Source organism: Schistocerca serialis, chromosome 7 (genome assembly GCF_023864345.2).
Source record: "Schistocerca serialis cubense isolate TAMUIC-IGC-003099 chromosome 7, iqSchSeri2.2, whole genome shotgun sequence".
Taxonomy (NCBI): domain Eukaryota; kingdom Metazoa; phylum Arthropoda; class Insecta; order Orthoptera; family Acrididae; genus Schistocerca; species Schistocerca serialis.
The window spans coordinates 103730524-103753072 of record NC_064644.1 but is presented as its reverse complement, the minus strand read 5'-3'; positions in this window follow the sequence as shown (position 1 = coordinate 103753072).

Genomic DNA, 22549 nt, shown 5'->3' with positions numbered 1-22549 from the left:
AGAAAAGCTAAGCTGGACATTGGTCAACTGATGTTAAGCGTCGGTCGACGGATCCCGGACTACACCACCGTTCAAAGAGAGATCAGTGCAAGTGAACACTGAATTACATTGCTACGCACAGTCTTGACAGCACAGTTTAGTACTGTCTAGTATCTGTTAATAAATGTTTGTAAATTCTTGCTGATCTCTGATGAGATCATTTTTGACACGTATATTGCCTAACGCTATTTTGCGCTGTGAGGAGGCTGTACATGTACAGGCAAGTCACCACTTTCGATAGTAGACGGTTCTCCCTTTTGTCACATTTGTAGACTTGACACCAAGTGTATTTGGTGAATGCAACACCTGCAAGTCATCTAATTAACTCCAGGCTTACTGAAACTACATACTTGTCTGTTTTCCTAATGGTGATGTTGCAGAAGAGAGCGTCGGTTTGTTTCACGACTCTGAAGTACGTAGCGTAGTATTATGTGAGTGATGCAACCCCGACAGAAGCACTAACTTCGGTTTGTTAGCAAATCTTAGTTATAGACTTGAAAACAAATAATAACATCAACTTTTTTTCAAAATTATCAGTATTATAGTCGAATTATAGCATCTCTAGTTGTACAGCTACTAACTCAAATGCGTCCAGATGTAAACTGAATCTCAAGTGTGCTGCACAGCTAGCCGAGTACTATCGCCTATCCTTCGGTAATCCTTCAGAGACTCGCGATCGACGATAGAATCGTCAGTTTTTTCATAAATTCATATGTTTATTGTACATTCAAAGTGTCATTTGCACGTAGATTTTCCGCTCGCCTCATCACACTGACATTTACTGCATTATACTATTATAATCGAGTAACACCACCAATTTATACATGAATGAGTTAATTTGTTAAACATTTAACTTGCTTATATAAAACCTTTATGAATGAAGACGAGAGACCCTAATTATATCGGACTTCTTAGTTTCGGATTATTGATCGGATGAGTATATTCTTAGTAATTTGGGCGCTTTTTTGAGAAGAGCTTGTTTCTCAAGCATATCAATATTCTATGAGATCTACATCTACAGATTTCGGGATTCCAGCCGGATCGTGTTGACTTCTTGCCACAATATTACGGTTGGCAACTGGTCTGCCATCCTCAGGTGTCCATCAGTGGATACTGCTAGCTCAGTGTGTCGCCTTAATAGCAAAAACTAGCGCGGAGACACATGCACATTGCGGGCCGTCGTAGGACAGTCGTTTGTCGAAGTCGGCGCTCTCTGCAAATACCGTTCCATCTGCGGCGCGCAGGCACATGCGTAAAGGTGAGACTACGTGTCCACCCTCTGTCGCAATGCGCGCTGGCGGCGCTAGAAACAAACAACAGATGTGGCCAGACGTTTCATTATTAATAAAATGTTTTCTCTCAGAAGAAATTAAAGGTGAACGGGTCCCAAGCCTTCTCCATTTCAAAGCCACCGATAAGATTTATAAGACCTTGTGCTAGATGTATTTCCACAGATTCTTTAGTTCCTGAATCCCAAAAGTATCTCGCAGAGACCAAGATTTTTGTGGCAAAATAATCCATGATGTGTCCTGCGGTAATGTAATGCCCAGATACGGCCGACTTATTAGGCTGCAGAAGGTGAGAGTGGTTCTCATGTTCAACGCACCTTTCTTGTACTGTGCGTATCGTCTGACTCATGTAAGCTTTGCCACACTGGCAAGGAATTTTGAAAATTCCGGCCTTTCGCAGTCCCAAATCGTCCTTTATCGAACAGAGAAGAGAACTACTCGTCGCCGATGGACGGAAGATTACTTTAACTTGATGTTTCCATAGGATCCTGCCTACTTTCGACTGAAGGTTGCTGACGTATGGAAGGAAAGCCCTAGACTTCAAGAGCTCCTTATCTTCTTGATGCCGTGGGTGGTCACTTCTCTTCCTCCTGTGACGGTCACCAATACGCATGCGTCTCCGCCCCAGCTTCTGCTATAAGGCCGACACCGTGAACTAGCAGTCTCCAGTGGCGAACACCTGAAGATAGTTGACCTGTTGCCAGCAGAAATATTGTGGAAAGACGCCAACAAGATCCGGATGCACTCCCGAAATCTCATAGAATATTCAGTACGCCTACAAAACTTCAAGAATCACGAGCATATCAGTGTTAATGACAAAACATTCCTGAATTTTGTGCCGTACAATGATATCATTTTGCACATACATTCAGTGGTATATGCGGATACTCTATGAAAATGTGGTGCGAATAGAGTTAGTAGTAAAGGAGTAATAAATTAAAACGTCATGTGGGATACTGAGGTTTTACTGCATGAACATCGAAAATATAGTAAGCGACATTTTTTTTTCCTTCAACTGCCTAGACGAAGATATCAGCGAGAAAAAGTTTAGAAACGGTTTGAAATTATTTATAAAGTTAGCTGGAAATCTCTAAATTCTCTTATTCTCAAATATTGCACGAATACAGGCTCGGCAGTTTGCGCGCCGTAAGTTATGCGGCCTCAACGCTTACAGAGTTTGTAAATTTGAAGCTTAACATACTGTTCTAAACCTTTACCGTGAGCTGACGTCCCTCAATTGGTAGATTATGACAGCATTTTAAATGTTTAAAATTCAGTCAGTAAATATATGAAATACTAGCTAAGAACCCCGGCGTTGCCCGGGTCAGAATACATGGCATGAGACGAACCATGAGACCATTCTAGATACGAGATGCATAGAGACGTATATCACATTGAGGATATTATGAAAGCAGTTATCCTGTTAATAAGGTACTTTGCTCACGGTACGGAGCAGTGGATGAGTGTGATGGACAAAAATCAGCGAAATATGGAGCAATAAATACTCTCAGATATGTCTGCGTAACGTGATGTTAATGCCAGCATTGGATGGAACAGGGTGAGGGTTGTATAAGCGAGTGTATTCGCTAATACGCTGAAGTTGAAAAGTCGTAGATAACATAGCTTTCTCTACGAGAACTAAGTGTTCCGCATCGAGCATATAGAGATATCTGCCAGCCGCAGATCATTTGCTTCCACCCACCAGAAGAACATGGATGAAACACATTGAAGAGTTTGTCACCACACACTACATCGTGAATGACACATTAAAAACATCAAAATATGTCCCATCACAATAACCCACTGTGACCAGACTACCTTACTAACAAGATAACTGCATTCGTAATATCCTTAATTAGACACACGTCTGCATGTATCTCATATCTAGAATGGCACTTGTGCCTTCTCCCATGCCATATATTTTGATACGGGCATCAGGGATTTCTCAGATAAATTAAAAATTGGTCTATTTGATATTACACGTCATTATTAAAGTCTGAACGACGAAACCGCGCTGGCATTGTATTACGTCGAATCCAAGAAACAATGAACACATTTTCAAATGTACGATAATGTTCGTAATTACAGAGTATGTAGCCTTCCCAAAGAAGCCTTATTGCTCCATATTTCGCGAATTTTTGCTCGCCACACTCACCCAATGCCACGCACCGCAACGAAACTCTCATACTAACAGGATGAGGCCAAGGGCTTTCTACTACCACAACCACGAGTGGATAGCAATGGGCGGTCATGGAGAAACACCTTTCGGTACGTACACAAGCCTTTTACGTGTATACAGATATGGATTACGGAGAAGACAATGCTTCGCAACTGCTAAATACGTACGGGAACGAGCTATTCGTTCTAGTCTCCTTCTCTCTCTCCCCTCTCTATGTTCATCTTCTCCTCCCAGTCTCTCTGTTCGTCTCTTCCATCTCCTTCATCTCGCCGGTTCCCCTATATACAGTGAAGAGCCAAAGAAACTGGTACACCTGCTTTTTATCGTGTAGGGGCCCCCGTGTGCACGCAGAAGTGCCACAACACGACGTGGCATGGACTCGACTAATGTCTGAAGTAGTACGGGAGGGAACTGACACCATGAATCATGCAGGGGATCCGTAAGAGTACGAGCTGATGTAGATCTTTTCTGAACAGCACGTTGCAAGGCATCCCAGATATGCTCAATAATGTTCATCTCCGGGGTGTTTGGTGGCCAGCGGAAGTGTTTAAATTCAGAAGAGTGTCCCTGGAGTCACTCTGTAGCAATTCTAGACGTGTGGGCGTCGGATTGTGCTGCTGGAGTTGGCCAAGTCCGTCAGAATGCACCATGGACATGAATGGGTGCAAGTGATAAGGCAGGATGATTACGGCATGTCTCCTGTCAGAGTCGTATCTAAATATTTCAGGGGTGCCACATCACTCCAACTGCACACGCCCCATACTATTACAGAGCCTCCACCATCTTGAACAGTCCCCCGCTGACATGCAATGTCCATGGGTTCATGAGGTTGTCTCCATACCTGTACACGCCCATCCACTCGATACAATTTGAAGCGAGACTCGTCCTATCGAGCATCATGTTTCCAATCAAGGGTATAGGAGTGGGCCTTCGGCTTCGAAAGCTCATACCGATGATGTTTCGTTGGATGGTTCGCACACAGAAACTTGTTGATGGCCCAGCACTGAAATCTGCAGCAGTTTACGGAAGGGTTGCACTTCTGTAATGATGAACGATTCTCTTCAGTCGTTGTTGGTTCCGTTCCTGCAGGTTCTTTTTCCAACCGCAGCGATGTAGGAGATTTCATGTTTTCCGGATTTCTAATATTCAGGGTATACTCGTGAAATGGTCGTACGGGAAAATCTTCATTTTATCGCTACCTCGGAGATGCTGTGTCCCATCGCTCGTGCGCCGACTGTAACACCACGTTCAGACTCACTTAAATATTGATAATCTGCCATTGTAGCAGCAGTAATCCATGTAACAACTGCGTCAGACACTTGTTGTTTAATATAGGTGTTGCCCACCGCAGCACCGTATTCTGGCTGTTTACACATCTCTCTATTTGAATAAGCATGTTTATACCAGTTTCTTTGGACCTTCAGTGTATATAGCCTACGTCTGTCCGTATACTCATTAGAGGTTCGTGTAAAATTTTGAAGTAAATTTATATTTATTTTATTGTATAAATGGTGAAAAATACGACGTATATGCCTCACCGAATGTTAATTAGAGCATCGTGTAAAAATAAGAAACAAATCAGTGAAGTATATTTCCAGATTTTTCGCAATAAGGTTGAACAATGACATGTCTTTATATAGTAGTATAGACTGAAAATCAAATTTTTGTTGCCACTGGAAGGATTCAGATAGGCGACCTGCAACTACACTACTGGTCATTAAAATTGCTACACCACGAAGATGACGTTCTACAGACGTGAAATTTAACCGACAGGAAGAAGATGCTGTGATATGCAAATGATTAGCTTTTCAGAGCATTCACACAAGGTTGGCACCGGTGGCGATACCTACAACGTGCTGACATGAGAAAAGTTTCCAAACGATTTCTCATACACAAGCACCAGTTGACCGGCGTTGCCTGGTGAAACGTTGTTGTGATGCCTCGTGTAAGGAGGAGAAATGCGTACCTTCACCTTTCCGACTTTGATAAAGGTCGGATTGTAGCCTATCGTGATTGCGGTTTATCGTATCGCGACATTGCTGCTCGCGTTGGTCGAGATCCAATGACTGTTTGCAGAATATGGAATCGGTGGGTTCAGGAGGGTAATACGGAACGCCGTGCAGGATCCCAACGGCCTCGTATCACTAGCAGTCGAGATGACTGGCATCTTATTCGCATGGCTGTAGGGGATCGTGCAGCCACATCTCGATCCCTGAGTCAATAGATGGGGACGTTTGCAAGACAACAACCATCTGCACGAACAGATCGACGACGTTTGCAGCAGCATGGACTATCAGCTCGGAGACCATGACTGCGGTTACCCTTGACGCTGCATCACAGACAAGAGCGCCTGCGATGGTGTACTCAACGACGAACCTGGGTGCTCTAAGGACAAAACGTCATTTTTTCGGATGAATCCAGGTTCTGTTTACGGCATCATGATGGTCGCATCCGTGTTTGGCGACATCGTGGTGAACGCACATTGGAAGCGTGTATTCGTCATCGCCATACTGGCGTGTCACCCAGCGTGATGGCATGGGGTGCCATCGGTTACACGTCTCGGTCAGCTCTTGTTCACATTGACGGCACTTTGAGCAGTGGACGTTACATTTCAGATGTGTTACGACCCGTGGCTCTACCCTTCATTCGATCCCTGCGAAACCCTACATTTCAGCAGGGTAATGCACTACCGCATGTGGCAAGATCTGTACGGGCCTTTCTGGATACAGAAAATGTTCGTCTGCTGCCCTGGCCAGCACATTCTCCAGATTTCTCACCAATTGAAAACTTTAGGCCAATGGTGGTCGAGCAACTGCCTCGTCACAATACGCCAGTCACTACTCTAGATGAATTGTGGTGTCGTGTTGAAGCTGCATGGGCAGCTGTGCCTGTACACGCCATCCAAGCTCTGTTTGACTCAATGCCCAGGCGTACCAAGGCCGTTATTACTGCCAGAGGTGGTTGTTCTGGGTACTGATTTCGCAGGATCTATGCAGCCAAACTGCGTGAAAATGTAATCACACGTCAGTTGTAGTATAATGTATTTGTCCAATGAATACCCGTTTATCATTTGCATTTCTTCTTGGTGTAGCAATTTTAATGGCGAGTAGTGTATGATTGAGTAACTTTTTTAACCGTATAATAAAGTAGATATTTAATAAACCACTTTATCATCGGCTCCTGAATTACGAGTCTATTTCTTTGCTCTCCCTTCGATACGTAAAGCGATACAGAACGGTGTCTGGACCGTAACCCTTTTAATGAGTCGCTGCACTCCTTCGGCCTTTGCGGTGTATTTTCACTGGCTGCAGCTGCCTACCAGAACCCGTCCTGCTGCGGTGACTGAACACTCGCCCTGAAAGCGCAGATACGGTGAACGCACACCGGTTACTCACCTCAGCGCAGGTAAGCTGAGCGCACAGAGAAAGTCAGCCGATACGCCTTGCGTAATTGCGATATAACCTCGCTACGAACTTTCTATGAAACTCGCTGTGCAAGCCGATAGTCGGTCTTCACCAGTTTTGATGTTGTCGTGCTAAGTTGTCCTCCACCTGAGTACTGTGAGTGACACAGAGGAGTCGATGTGCGACGGCCGGGGTGGCCGAGCGGTTGTAGGCGCTACAGTCTGGAACCGTGCGACCGCTACGGTCGCAGATTCGAATCCTGCCTCGGGCATGGATGTGTGTTATGTCCTTAGGTTAGTTAGCATGGATTATCGATTTAGAACTCCACAACATGTGCTATCTGAGGAATGCGTCTTTCTTATCCCTCATATTTCTCAGAGGTTAAGATTAGGAATTCACTGTAAACCATTTGCTGCCATGGTAGAGTAGACGACTAACAAATGTAGTATCATGATTTGAGAGGGCCGAATAGGAATATTAAATAAATCTCTGAAGGAAAGAGGAGCATCTGCATGAATATACAGAGCTCGGTTGGCAAGCCCGTACTAAGCAAAGAAAGGCAGGCTGGTAGGTCAAAGGAATACATATAGCGTCTGTGTAAGGAAAACAAACTTGACGACAATGCTATACATTATAGAAATAGAGGACAAAGTAAGGGAAGATAAAATCGAAGATACGGTACTGCCAGAAAAAATCGACAGACCTTTGTATGTCCTAAGTTGAAACAAAGCCCCTTGGGAGATTAATATGAGTGTTGCAAAATTTCTGAATTGGTCGCTAAATTAAATGCCACTATTTAAGAAACAAATTGCTTTATCTAATGCGTTTGGGAGAGATTCCAACAATCAGATACCTGCAAACCAAAATACAAACGAAGGTATACAGAGCAACATGACAAGAGTACAAGCATTACAAAGCTTCGTCATATTGAGAGCTGACATACTAGCCATCATCACCTAGATACTCAGATGCATAAAGATAAGCTGTAACTGATACAACTGTCGTGGAAAACAATTTCAAAACTACATCATGCTTTATAGATAGACAATTAACACCAACAGAGGGCGGTGAAGCGTACATGGGTCGTGCCGCGTAGCGGCGAAAACAGAACGACAAATTTTAATTTATTTACAAAAAAATGTTGAATATAAAAAATAACATTCATAAGGCTTACAAAGCAAGAAATTTAACTACACGTCTTAAAACAATTTTTTACATTGGTATAACATGACATCAATAGATTAGACATATGAAATAATATTTTAAACAAAGTCAAAATAATGCACAAATGACGTATTGACGAAAACTGTGAACCATACCACATAGCGATATATAATAAAATATATGTTAAAAGAAAAAAGTAGTCGTGGCATAAGACACTATTACAAGCATTCATGGGATCAGGTAATAGAACTAGTACCATTGAAAGATACTAAAATAAATCAAGAGGAAGGTAAAATACATAAAATGATGTAACAAAGCCCCAGGAGTATAAAGCAGTATGGTGGGCGTAAAATGCTTTGGAAATGCTTAAGAGTTAACAGGAGAAAGTATTATAATAAATAAGCAAAAAATTTTACATTGAAGGATGTCAGGGTTTCAAACTCTCCAGAAAACACACAGAATGCAATATGTATGGAAAGCCTACTTCCGTCGTATTTAATTTTGTGATATGTGGTTCCTGTGAATCGATATACGTGGGTCAAACTGGAAGAAACTTATTCACTAGGTTTCGTGAAAATACTAATAGAAATAATTCCTCACTCGGGTGCCATTTAGCACATGGTGGACACCTCAAACTTCCCACAGACAGAGGACTTAAGATACTTCATGTCAAACCAAAAGAGCTCGAGTTATTTTTTTGGAAGAGTCAGAAATTTTTATACACCACTCGCGTGACCCGTCTTCAGCGTTGAATGAACAGCGGATATTAAGACGCCAGTGGTACTTTAAAATATCTCAGGAAACACTACACTTGTAATTCTATATATTTCCTACCTGCTCTACCGTGCTCCACAAACGTATTTGTTCGTGCGGTTGATTGTTACACCTTTCACTTTCGTCGTATTTTATTAATCAGAATAAATATGGAAACCGTTTTGTGTGTGCTTGCGCCACATTCCTTCAACCTAAGTTTTGTGCTATTCGTATTACTCTATGTTATTTTAGGCAGATGTACTGGTCATGTGCACACTTTTTGAAATGTATTTTTCTTGAGGGTTTTATTCTATGACAGCTTCGGCTTTCAAAGTTATTTTGTATTTCATTCACTCATTAATAAGTTGCTATTACGTTTTCTATGCTATGCTCAGTATTTCACTCATTACCTACTTTAACATTCTTACTTGTACGATCTCCCTCACCCTGTCCTTGGTCAAATCCTATGTATGTCACATTTTTGTGTTTCATTATGCGGAAGTAGACTTTCCGATTTGATGTGTTTTCTGGAAGGTTTGAGTCCCTGATATCCTTCAAATGTAAAAATGTACTGCTTATATATTATTATGTCCTATTCTGTTACCTCTTGAGCATTTCCGAAGCATTTTTACACCCTCCATACTGCTTTGTACTCCTGGGGTCTTGTTACATCATTTTATGTATTTCACATTTCTCTTGATTTATTTAAATATCTGTCAGTGATGCTAGTTTGATTACCTAATCCTGTGAGTACTTGTATTCGTGTAGTATGCCACGACTACGTTTTTTTTAAAAAAAAAAAAAGACATTGAAATTTCATACATTTTATTGTATATCACTACGTGGTACGGTTCATACTTTTCCTCAATACGTCATTTGTGCGTAATTTTGATTTTGTGTAATTGGTATGTATACCTTACGCATTATTATTTTATATGTCTATTCGATTGATGGCATTTTATACCATTGTAGAAAATTGTCTTACGACGTGTCGTTAAATTTCTTGCTTTGTATACCTTTCTGAATGTTATTTTTTTATGCATGCTTCACCGCCCTCTGGTGGTGTAAATTGTCCATCTATAAAGCATGATGTAGCTTTGAAATTAATCTGCCGCGACAGCTGTATCAGTTACAACTTGTCTTTCTGCAAATGAATAACTAAAATGATTACGGCTCTCAATATGATGAAACTTCGTTATGCTTGTACTCTCGTAATGTTGCTGTATACATTCATATATTTTCTGTCATTTGTATTTTGGTTTGCAGGCTATCTGATGGTTGGAATCTCAAAACGCACCAAATGACGTAATTGGTTTTCTTAAATATTGGCATTTCATTTAGCGACCAATTCTGCGATTTTTCAGCACTCATATTAATTTGCAGTAGGGTTGCATTCTTCCTGCGTGACTTTGTCACAGTCACTATCTTTGGGAGAGGCGATTACGACCAAACTTTTACACACGTAAACAACGTACCACAGCGGGATTTTCATTTTCATTTGGTATTTTATAGACTCTCTATTTCAATTATAATTAATTTAAATAATTATTGTAAATGCGTAAATTACAAATCTTGATGTGAATGTTTATAAAAGTTGCATACAACGTTCTGTAGCGTGAAAATGAGACCCTATTGGATTCCAGGTGGCGAAAATCGAAACTGTAAGCAATAACAATTAAAATAGATATAATGTCCAACTGCTACAGGAATTCTATCTCCCAACTTGGATCCAGTCTGCGTCACACTTGGCGTAACAGCCATTTTCGTCGTGGATAACGCGGTCTTAGAATTCTCGTTTGAAGTGTGTTTCTAGCTAACGAATTGAACAGTTAACCCTTCCTACCGAGAAACTACTGCAAACTGGAGGGACCGAAGTCAAAGTCCAAATTTCAAAAAATGCTGAACTGACGGCCGAGGTATTTGTACGAAGGAAAGTGTCACAGTGTTATATGATTGGCATTCTGATTTGATGTGTATAAAAAATCATACGATGCAACGCGATAACAACCATTTGGTACACGAAACGGGTAAGCACAATTCCCCACTAAAAGTTGCGTGTCAATCTATTGCCAGTCAAGGATGGGACACGAAATCGGTCGTGTCATTTTCAACGGAACCATTCCGAAATTTTACTCAAGAGACTTACGAAAACCACGAGAAATCTAAATCTGGATGGCGAGATTGGTATTTTAGCCTCCCTACTCACGAATGCTAGTCACTGTCCAGAGTAGACAAGGAAAGCGATTCCTTTCCTTTTTAAAATGGTTATTTGGAGAAGTACATTCGAAGTAATCATGTCAGTCCTTATTATAATGATTAAGTGACTGAGAACAAATAGAAAATCTTCACACTTAAGTTTGCCAGATATTCACGTTGTCTTTCCAGGTTCTGAGGCCTCTCTTCCACAACTGCTGTTTTACAAGTAATGTAAGACTTTTATAACACTCGCAAAAGGCTGCATGTCTCATACACTATGTGATCAAAAGTATCCGGACACCCCCAAAAGCATACTTTTTCATATTAGGTGCATTGTGATGCCACCTGCTGCCAGGGGCTCCATATCAGCGACCTCAGTGGTCATTAGACGTGATGAGAGAGCAGAGTGGGGCGCTCCGCGGAACTCAAGGACTTCGAACGTGGTAAGGTGATTGGGTGTCACTTGTGTCATACGTCTGTACGCGATATCTCCACACTCCTAAGCATCCCTAGGTCTACTGTTTCCGATGTGATAGAGAAGTGGAAAAGCGAAGGGACACGTACAGCACAAAAGAGTACAGTACGACCTCGTCTGCTGACTGACAGAGACTGCCAACAGATGAAGAGGTTCGTAATGTGTAATAGGCAGACATCTATCCACACCATCACACAGGAATTCCGAACTGCATCAGGATCCGCTGCAAGTACTATGACAACTATGTGAGAGGTGAGATAGAGGGGTTTTCACCCCTAGTTGTTTTGAGTGGCACTATGACGGCACAGGCCTACATTGATGTTTTAAGTACCTTCTTGCTTCCCACTGTTGAAGCGCAATTCGGGGATGGTGATCGCACCTTTCAACACGATCGAGAACCTGTTCATAATGCACGGCCCGTGACGGAATGGTTACACGACAATAACATCCCTGTAATGGACTAGCCTGCTCAGAGTCCTGACCTGAATCCTATAGTACACCTTTGGAATGTTTTGGAACGTCGACTTCGCGCCAGGCCTCACCGACCGACAGCGATACCTCTCCTCAGTGCAGCACTCCGTGAAGAATGGGCTGCCATTCCCCAAGAAACCTTCCAGTACCTGACTGAATGTATGCCTGCGAGACTGGAAGCTGTCATCAAAGCTAATGGTGGGCCTACACCATACTGAATTCCAGAATTACCAATGGAGGCCACCACGAACTTGTAAGTCATTTTCAGCCAGGTGTCCGGATACTTTTCATCACATAGTGTATATTACTTGCTAGATATACTTTGTTGCATATATTGACTCATAAAGACTTTCATTGTAAAGTTACGGGCAATGTGATTTTTTTTACAGAATACCACAATTTAGTAAATAGACCTACTACTAAAGCCTGAATTCGTTAGTCACATTTTTAGTATCTTGATTTCTCTATACGAGCTGTAAGTTTCATATTGCATGTGAATGTTAGTTAAAAATTATGGCACGGTGATGCTAGGTTGTGGGACATAGCAGTCAATGTTAGTTGGTCACAATAGTCCGCATTTCCACTGCATAATTAATTTTGGCAGTTAACCGATTTATTTGGAAGGCCGCTTCAAAAAATTAAATGTATTAGTAGTTGCATGGTTGTTAATAATATATGAATGCTGTTATTAGACTTCACCACAAATTAATCGATAACCATTATATACTGAAGGAAAAAATCTCAACACCAAAAAATAATTAATGTAGAATGATGAAATTTCCAGAATACGTTTATCTAGGTAATACATTTAAGTGATTAATATTGCAAGTTGTAGGTTAATGTAATAGTGAGACAGGGCATTGCGAATTTGAATTGCTGGTATATTAATAAAGATCTTTGAAGAAAAGAGGAGCAACCTGTTTGAATATATAGAGCTCGGATGGCAAGCCCGGGCCGGCAAGGAAGGGCAAGCTGAAAGTTCGTGTTAATACATAGAGCGAACTAGACGACCAACGCTTTAGAAAAGGAAGTAAAGGAAAATGAGATAGAAGATATGATACCGCCAGAATGTTGAATGCAGACGTGCATGCACTGTGTTGTACAAGTGCCGGATGTTAGTTTGTGCGATAGAGTTCGATGCCAGTTGCACTTGGTCGGTCAATACAGGGACGGTTTATTCCAGCAGCGGTACGTGGACGAGTGTTGTCCTGTTGGAAAACACCCCCTGGAATGCTATGCATGAATGGCTGCACAACATGACGAATCATCAAATTTGCAATCAGGTTGCGTGGGATAACCACGAGATGGCTTCTGTTATCATACGATATGGCACCCAAGACCATAGCTTCAAGTGAAGATTCAGGGTGTCAAGTACGCAGAGAGGTTGGGTACAGGTCCTGAACTGGCCCCCTCCTAACCAACACACGAGGTTGGAACAACTGCACGGAGTGACACTTACGTGCTGCCTGGAGCTTTTGCCTGGCTAACTGGCTTTTCACATGTACTGGCGTACCGAGAAGTCTAGAGGTTCAGCACAGCTGTTCATGCGAGATGGCTCGCGCTCAAACCACAGCAATGAACAGCCATGTCTCGTTTCAGGGTGGCTCATTAACGCGTTTCGTGGTAAATTTATTTTTAAGATCGTTGTATTAATGGCAACTGACAATGAAATTCAACATTATAAGAATACCGTGAAATTCAACGTCTTTAATATTTTGTAGATGCATCGAACGGGGACCAGCTAAGTGAGAAACAAGGTATTTCTTACCACTGTTGCAACCTTATGGCAACTGCCGTTTTAGAGCGACATCTAAACTGACAAATCTACATTTCGTTACTACCTTATTTAAGCGTTAAACATAAAAACATATAATGTCAATAAATATTACTTATTTTGCTTTTCACTAAAGGATCAATGTCTGTTACCATTTTTTAATAATGCCAATTCGAAAACAAGCAATTAAGTTGCAGTGTGCCAGTGAGATTCTGTGGGTGGACTTTGCTCTATTCATTGCGTAAAAAAGCAGCATGTACGAGGGCTGTTCAATAAAGAATGATCATAATTTTTTGACGACATACCTTTACTCATCCTCATAACTCTGATGGTCCTTTTCAAAGTAGTCTCCCATGAATGTGATGCACCTGTTCTAGCGTTTCTGCCAATCTTCAAATACATGCTGGAAACCATTTTTTGAGAGGTCCTTCAAAATCGCCTCTGCAGCCTTCACCACTGCTTCTGATGATTGATAATGCCTCCCATGAAGGCGATTCTTCATGCGCTTCACGTTGATTTTTGCAAGGTATTCAGGAACAACATTGGCAATACGCGGCCGCGCATTATCGTGGAGCAGCATCCTGCCTGCCTCACAGAAATGTGACCTTTTGCGACTGATACGGACTTGCAATGTTTTCATGACATCCCTGTACTATTGTCCAGTTACTGATGTTGTGCAGGTACATCATGCTGATAAACCATTCCATGAATATCAAAGAATGAGATGACCATAACTTTTCCAGCAGAAGCAACCACTTTTGCTTTTTTTGGGGTTGTTGGTGAAGGAGATTTCCACACTGAGCTTTGCTGTTTGCTCTCAGGATCAAAACGATGTAGCCAAGTTTCATCATCAGTAATTACATTAGAAAGAAACTCCGGATCTTCCTCTAACATCAACTTTAACTGCATGCAGACTGCACGCGGATGTCCTTTTGTTCGGAAATCAACGGTCTTGGAAGCCATCGCACACAAACACATGTCATGTGTAATTCTTCTGTCGCCAACGTGTGGGTGGCACCCAATGAAATGTCCAGTATTTCAGAAAGTGATCGTAAGGTAATTTGCCGCTCTCACAATGACAGCAGCAGTGTTGATGTTTTCTTCCGTAAGAGCAGTAACTGGAGCACCGTGTCCACCTTCCTTTGGAATTGGTTGTCTCCCCTCTTTAAACACTTTAAACCCACTTCGAGCTGTCTGTAGGGAAGAACAAACTCTCTGTAGGCCTCCTGTAATACTGTATAGGCCTCAGCTCAAGATTTGTTCAAACGAAAGTAGAATTTCAAAGTCGCATATTGTTCCTCGCGTGTTACCTTCGTTGCAGCGGTAAGCGATACTGAACACGTCTGACTTTGCCTATCTCTCACAGGCGGGAACCAGGAGATTAGATTTTAGTGCGAGAAATTGTGACCATAAAAAATTATGATCATTCTTTATTGAACAGCCCTCGTACATATAAGTCTAAACATAGACAGAATCGTAGCTGCCTACTTATCGTGTCTTATCTTCCTGCTCCTTACGTGTGTTGCATGTTGGCGGCGGTAGAATCGTTCAGCAGTTATCTTCAGTTGTCGTTTTTCTAAATTTTATCAACATTGTTGCCCAAAACAACATCACCTTCCATCCAGGGATTGACATTTGAATTCCCGAAGCATCTCCGTAACACTTACGTAATGGTCGAATTTGCAGGTAACAAATCCAGCAGCCCGCCTCTGAACTGCTTCGATGTCTTCCTTTAATCGATTATGGTGCGGATCTGTAGCAACCCTTTTTTTCTATCCCGACTTCTGTATCTTGCGTGAAAGTAGAAATGTTAATTTATCTACACATTGACTGGTATTAAGGTGTTTTGTTTTATCCCGGCTGGTTCTTAAATTGACCCCAATGAGTCACTACACGTATTGTCTTCCCAGTTCTGAAGGAAAAAACGATAAGTAAATTAATACTAGTGTTATCAATAGATTCTCGTTCACTTGTTTCAGTTACTAGTCTGCAGTTTATTCTTGATGAAAATCACGTAACCTAATTATTTGTGAACCTAACTCGAAGTAAAGTTCAAGACGAATAGTCAGTTTCAAATTAACACGTTATTTTATTTAACAATAATTATTAATAAATCAGTTCATTCACACAATCGCATTCAAAGGGGTTCTTTGAATAAGTATCTAATCTGGAATCCCGTCAATATCAGAGATACTATACAATGTTCTGTCACTTTCGATAAAAAGTTTGTTCCCGTTTAATATCCATAAACTGTCACGAACTATGATTACTAGTCGCGTGAAGTAAAGCTTCTCCACTATCACAATACAAAGTCTGAATCTGTCCAAAAATCGTTAATTCCGTAAAATATTTTAATCTTCACACGAAGTGGCGTTAAAGTCAGAGAGATTATTCATCACCTCCCGGTTCCTCTAATATGACACAAGTTCTAATTCTGATCTGAAATTAATGCTTCCCAGAAAACAATTTCGTCGCGATTTATTCGTGCGCCCTGGTTTAATAAAGCTCCTATTGATGCTTCCTAAAGCTGTACGTCCTAATTGACTTCGAGCAGTCTGGAGGATAGAGACTGGAGTATCATAATTGCATTTTATGTCTATTTATACTTTAGTAAACGCTATCTTTGGTGTTCAAGACCTACGTTCTGTGACTATAATATTGATTTTTTCAAATATAAGAATAACTAATAATTTAACCATTTCTATCGTTTTCCCCCCTCCCAAGCTTCCAAAATTTGTGATTAAAATTCTTTTCTTTTTCTATTATTTTTCTACTATAGATTTCCCTCTATTTGTCTCTTATTTCTGTTTCGTAAATTACTACTTGTGGAGGGGCTTGGGACATTTTCTGAATTTATATTTCGAGGGCATGGGAGCTAATTTGGGAGCTATTTTGGTTTATTAACACCGAGAGGTGTTGTAGGTGTTACAGATCCCAAACACTAAAGCAGTACTCAAGAATTGGTCACTATAGCGACCTATATGCGGTTTCCTTTACAGGTGAAATGCTCCCGGTATTTCTTAAAATTCTCCCAATAAACCTAAGCCGACCATTCGTCTTCCCCGTAACAGTTCTCATATGCTCGTTCCATCTCGTATCGCTTTCCAACGTTACGTCCAGATATTTAAAAAACTTGACTCTGTCAAGCAGGACACTAATAATACTGCATACGAACATTACAGGATTCTTCTTCCTACTCATTCGCATTAATCAGATTTGGAGCTAGCTTCCATTCATCACACGAACTTGAAATTTTGTCGGAGGCGTCTTGTATCTTCCTACAGTCACTCAACTTCTACACCTTACCGTAAACTACGGCATCATCAGCAAACAACCACGGATTGTTGCCCACCCCGTCCGCCAAATTATTTATGTATATAAAGAACAACAGCGGTCCTGTCACACTTCCCTGGGGCACTCCTGACGATACCCATGTCTCTGATGAACACTGGCCGTTGAGGACAACATACTGGCTTCTATTATGTAAGAAGTCTTCGAGCCACTCACATTCCCACGAACTACACGCTCGTACCTTCGATAACAGCCTGCAATGGGGCACCGTGTCAAATTCTTTCCGGGAGTCGAGGAATATGGAATCTGCCTGTTGTCCTTCATCCATAGTTTCTTAGTGTATCATATGAGAAAAGGACAAGCTGAGTTCCGCATCAACGATTCTTCTTAAAACCATGCTGATTCCTGGGCATAAGCTTGTCAGTCTCAAGAAAGTTTATTACATTCGAACTGAGAATGTGTTCAAGGATTCTGCAGCAGACAGAAGTTAGGGATTTTGGTCTGCAATTTTGGGGGTCCGTTCTTTTCCCTTGGGCGAGAAATTCATGATAAACGTATGCTAGGTAAGGGGCCGATGCCGTACAGTAGTCTTTGTAAAATTGAACTGGGATTCCATCCGGACGATACGTGATGATAGAAATTAATTTCAACACACGCTGAAAGGTTGTAAAATTGCGACCAGTCACTTTTTTATGATACTTTATTTACTTTGTCTTTACCATTTTCATGCTGATCTGCAATTTTCTAACGGAGGGAGAAAGTATGGATTTAATTGCCTGTCATTCTTCCGCGTTTCCGCTGCTAAGATTTTGTACTCGGTGTCCGCCCACACAATTTTGACTCTAAGAAATTCTGATGGCGAATGCAGAAATTATTCTCTAGAAAACCCTTGAGCTTTGAAATAGTCTTGTCAGTCTTCATTAAGAAATATTTTATAAATTTCAAAGGACAGGGAACATCACGAGGAAGTAGTCTCTTTCTGTCCTCCACTAAATTTATTTACAAGATTACTAATGATTGTATTAAGCAACTTTTCAACATTTACAAATTTGTCAATAATTCTGACGTTTTCGTCGTCAGTGTAACTTCTGTGCGTAGGCCACACAAGTCAGAAATGGTTTTAAATTTCCAACATGTTTTTTGCTTTGTTTCACAACTTTTATTATGGTTACTACATAATTTATGTTTCGGGATATAATCCCATTTTCAAATACACTACTAATTCCAAAGATGATAAATCAAAGACATATGTGATGATAAGGCAAAGATAAACATCTCAAAAGACGTCAAACAGGATATGTAAAACTTTGATGGTGTAAGTAGGCTGTTTAGGTTTTTATGTCGGTATTGTCACCTAGCGCTCTGTATGAAAATCACTGGCTGTGCTGTGTGCAGTCTGTGGCTGGTTGGCATTGTTGGAATATTCGACATTGTAGTGTTGGGCAGTTGGATGTGAACAGCGCGTAGCGTTGCGCAGTTGGAGGTGAGCCGCCAGCAGTGGTGGATGTGGGGGAGAGATGGCAGAATTTGGAGAGCGGACAATCTGGACGTGTGTCCATCAGAAAGAGTAAATTTCTAATATTGGATATCATTAACTGATATATATATGATGACTTTGGAACATTATTAAGGTAAATACATTGTATGTTCTCTATCAAAATCTTTCATTTGCTGACTATGCCTATCAGTAGTTAGTGCCTTCAGTAGTTAGAATCTTTTATTTAGCTGGCAGTAGTGGCGCTCGCTGTATTGCAGTAGTCCGAGTAACGAAGATTTTTATAAGGTAAGTGATTCATGAAAGGTATAGGTTATTGTCAGTCAGGGCCATTCTTTTGTAGGGATTATTGAAAGTCAGATTGCGTTGCGCTAAAAATATTGTGTGTCAGTTTAATGGTGTTCAGAATAAGTAAAGAGAGAAATGTCTGAGCACGTTCAGTTTTGTTCATCTCTTTGAAAATCAAATAATGTAAGAGGTTTATCAGCACAGTCATTCATAAATTTTTCTAAAGGGTCGTTTCAATGGCAAAGGACTTGTCTGTGTCTTTCTGTGCCCCTTAGACAAGAGTTAATTGTTTGTGCAATGCAAGAGACAAACAACCAGCCATTACAAAGAATGGGGTTTATAAGATAAAATGCCGGGAGTGTGAATCTTCCTACACTTGACAGACTGGGAGGTCAATCTGCACCAGGCTTAGAGAACAGCATACAAGCTGGAGATTGAAGAACCCTTATTCAGCCTCTGTGGAACATTGCCTTAGCAAAAACCACAAATACGTGATAGATGTAGAAGTCCTACACAAAGAGAAAAAGGGGATAAAACTTGATCAGTTAGAAATCCTAGAAGTTAAAAAACTGATGTGTACATCCCCGCGTCGGCCGAAGTGGCCGAGCGGTTCTAGGCGCTACAGTCTGGAACCGTGCGACCGCTACGGTTAGTTAGGTTTAAGCAGTTCTAACTTCTAGGGGACTGATGACCACAGCAGTTAAGTCCCATAGTGCTCAGAGCCATTTGAACCATTTTTGTACATCCCCACACCTGTTATTAAGTGAAAACATCCAGTTCAATTATTCACCTCTTTTTACATGGTATCGCCAACGGCCTTGCCGCAGTGTTAACACCGGTTCCCGTCAGATCATCGAAGTTAAGCGCTTTCGGGCTAGGCTAGCACTTGGATGGGAGCCATCCGGTTTGTCGAGAACTGTTGGCAAGCGGGCTGCACTGAGCCCTTGTGGGGCAAATTGAGGAGCCACTTGATTGAGAAGTGGCGGCTCCGGTCTCGTAAACTGACATACGGGCGGGAAAGCGGTGTGCTTACCACATGCCCCTCCGTATCCGCATCCAGTGATGATGCCTATGAGCTGAGGATGACACGGCGGCCGGTCAGTACCCTTGGGCCTTCATGGAGTTTAGTTTAATTTTAGTTTTTATATGCTATCAGAAATCCTAGATGGAAGTAAAACCTTGGGACCCATACCAAATGTTTCAAATGGCTCTGAGCACTATGGGACTTAACATCTGAGGTCATCAGTCCCCTAGAACTTAGAACTACTTAAACCTAACCTAAGGACATCACACACATCCACGCCCGAAGCAGGATTCGAACCTGTGACCGTAGCGGTCGCGCGGTTCCAGACTGAAGCTCCTAGAACCGCTCGGCCACATCGGCCGGCTGACTCATCCCACCAGTAGATAAAAAGTTCTAGGCTGATGCATAACTTTACTCCTATGTATGTTTGGTAATGTTGGGGTAATTTCTGAACTGTTTAATTCAATATGTAATTTGTCAAGAAAATGGCCATTGAAGTAATTTTACATTAAGCCAAGGATCGACAGATTTGTTGGCATGTTTATCTTTGCCTTATCATCATGTTTATCTTTGCTTCTCATCTTTGAAATCGATAACGTACTTAAAACGGGGTTATAAACCGAAACGTAGGCTATGCAGTAACCATGATAAAATTCGAGAAAAAAGGAAAAAAAAACTGTCTGTTTAGTTAATTTACAATGTTGCATTGAGAACGCACAGTTGGTTCGGTTAAAATGGTTTCTTCAAAGGCTTTACAGTCTAATGCTGACGCCCGTTACAGTGTGTATTAAAAGCAAACATAGTGGCGCCACTAACAACACACTTATTCAACAGGATCGACATTTGAAATGATGTAGCGTTTCAGATGTACGAACACGCCTACCAACTTTAGTTCTTGTCGCACAAGTTCTTTTTGGTTTGCGATTTTTTTCCACCAATGTATTATCACTAACATTACCATTGTAAGTCTGGTCATTTTACGACCACTGTCCTCACGCCGTGTTACATGGCTGCATTCCTTGTAGACATGCAAGACAGCCCATGTTGATATCCGAACAAATTAGGTGATTAATTCACGGTGTATTCACGGACGTGTACAAACACGACAGTTTCTTTTCTCCCATTTTGTCATGTTTCCTCGTTGAACCACCTCACCGCTCTGATCCCATACAACAGAGTGGCACAGACCCGCTGTCCACTGCCATGACTTACATCAACGGTTGAGGTCTACACGGTCTACATGAGCGCCTGGTACTAGCTGTGTACTACCTTCAGCGCTCCGAAGTGAACAGTTTGCTACTTTAAAAACGTGAGTAATATTTTGTCTACAGAGCTTACTGGAGCTCTGTCCTACAATCTGACAATGACACAATAATATGATCGTCAGATTGCCGGCCGGAGTGGCCGAGTGGTTCTAGACGCTTCACTCTGGAACCACGAGACCGTTACAGTCGCAGGTTCGAATCCTGCCTCGGGCATGGATGTGTGTGATGTCCTTAGGTTAGTTAGGTTTAAGTAGATCTAAGTTCTAGGGGACTGATGACCTCAGCTGTTAAGTCCCATAGTGCTCAAAGCCATTTGAACCATTTTTGATCGTCAGATTGCCATCCTCCGTAGTTGCTGGGTTGTGTCGCTGAGCTCATGGGTTCACTATCCGTCTTGGACATAAGATAGAGAGAAGACAATATAAGGTTGAAAGTACGAAGACAGCTGGGTCATCAGAAGCAATGTCCAAAGCACGGACTGGACTAGTAAGAGAAAAATAATTGGCTACGCTTTTTTCATAGGAGCTATCATTGGATTCGCCTTAAGCGACTTAGAGAAACAACGGGAAACCTAAACCTCGATGGCTGGACAAGGATTTGTACCCTGGTCCTCACGAATGTGGCTCCAGTTTCTTACTATCTCACATGCGTGACTGAAAGTACCGTACGTTTTACAGGTTTCGTGTGCGTGTGTGTGTGTGTGTGTGCCTCCACTAATTAGAGGAAAAGAGATGAAATTTTGAACAAATGAAGCTACATTGTTCCAGAGACCATTTCAAGTGGTGAACATCGACATGGGACGTTGATGTAGTTGCATAGTGCGTAGTAAGCAGGAAACTCGGGTTCGAATCCCAGCCTTGATACAAATTTTCATTCCTCGCCCCTGTCTGCATACATACATCGTAGATTTTTGAGACTTGAAAAGGTCTCTGGGACTATATAGTTTCATTTAGTGAAAACGCTTATGCCTGGCTTTCAGGCAGGATCCCCCGTTTTATTCGATGCAGAGGTGCTACTGCAATAGTGTCAGAGAGACTCAGAAATGATGTTCGAGATTTTAGAGGGAATACGGAGTGAGTTGAGGCGTGAACCGCAATTTTGATGGAGGAGGGAGGCGTGCTGTGGTATTCCGTGCTGTTGTGCTAAACCACTGTGCCATGGTGATGTAGTGGTTAGTGTATCTGGCTAGTGAGCAGGAGCCATGGATTCGAAACTCAGCCTTGGCACCAATTTTCATTCGTCCCTCCAGTCTGGATATATACACATCAGAAATTTGGAAGTTGATTGGGCAGTCGTGTAGTGACAGCAGAAATGGAGACGTTGCTGGCGTGTAGTATTGATGAAAAGCTCTCCAGTCGAGTGGCTGGATTAAAAACCGCACCGTTTCGAAGAGTGTAATGTTCATCCTCTTCTCGCTTCGCCACCCGGGTGGAAACCCGACA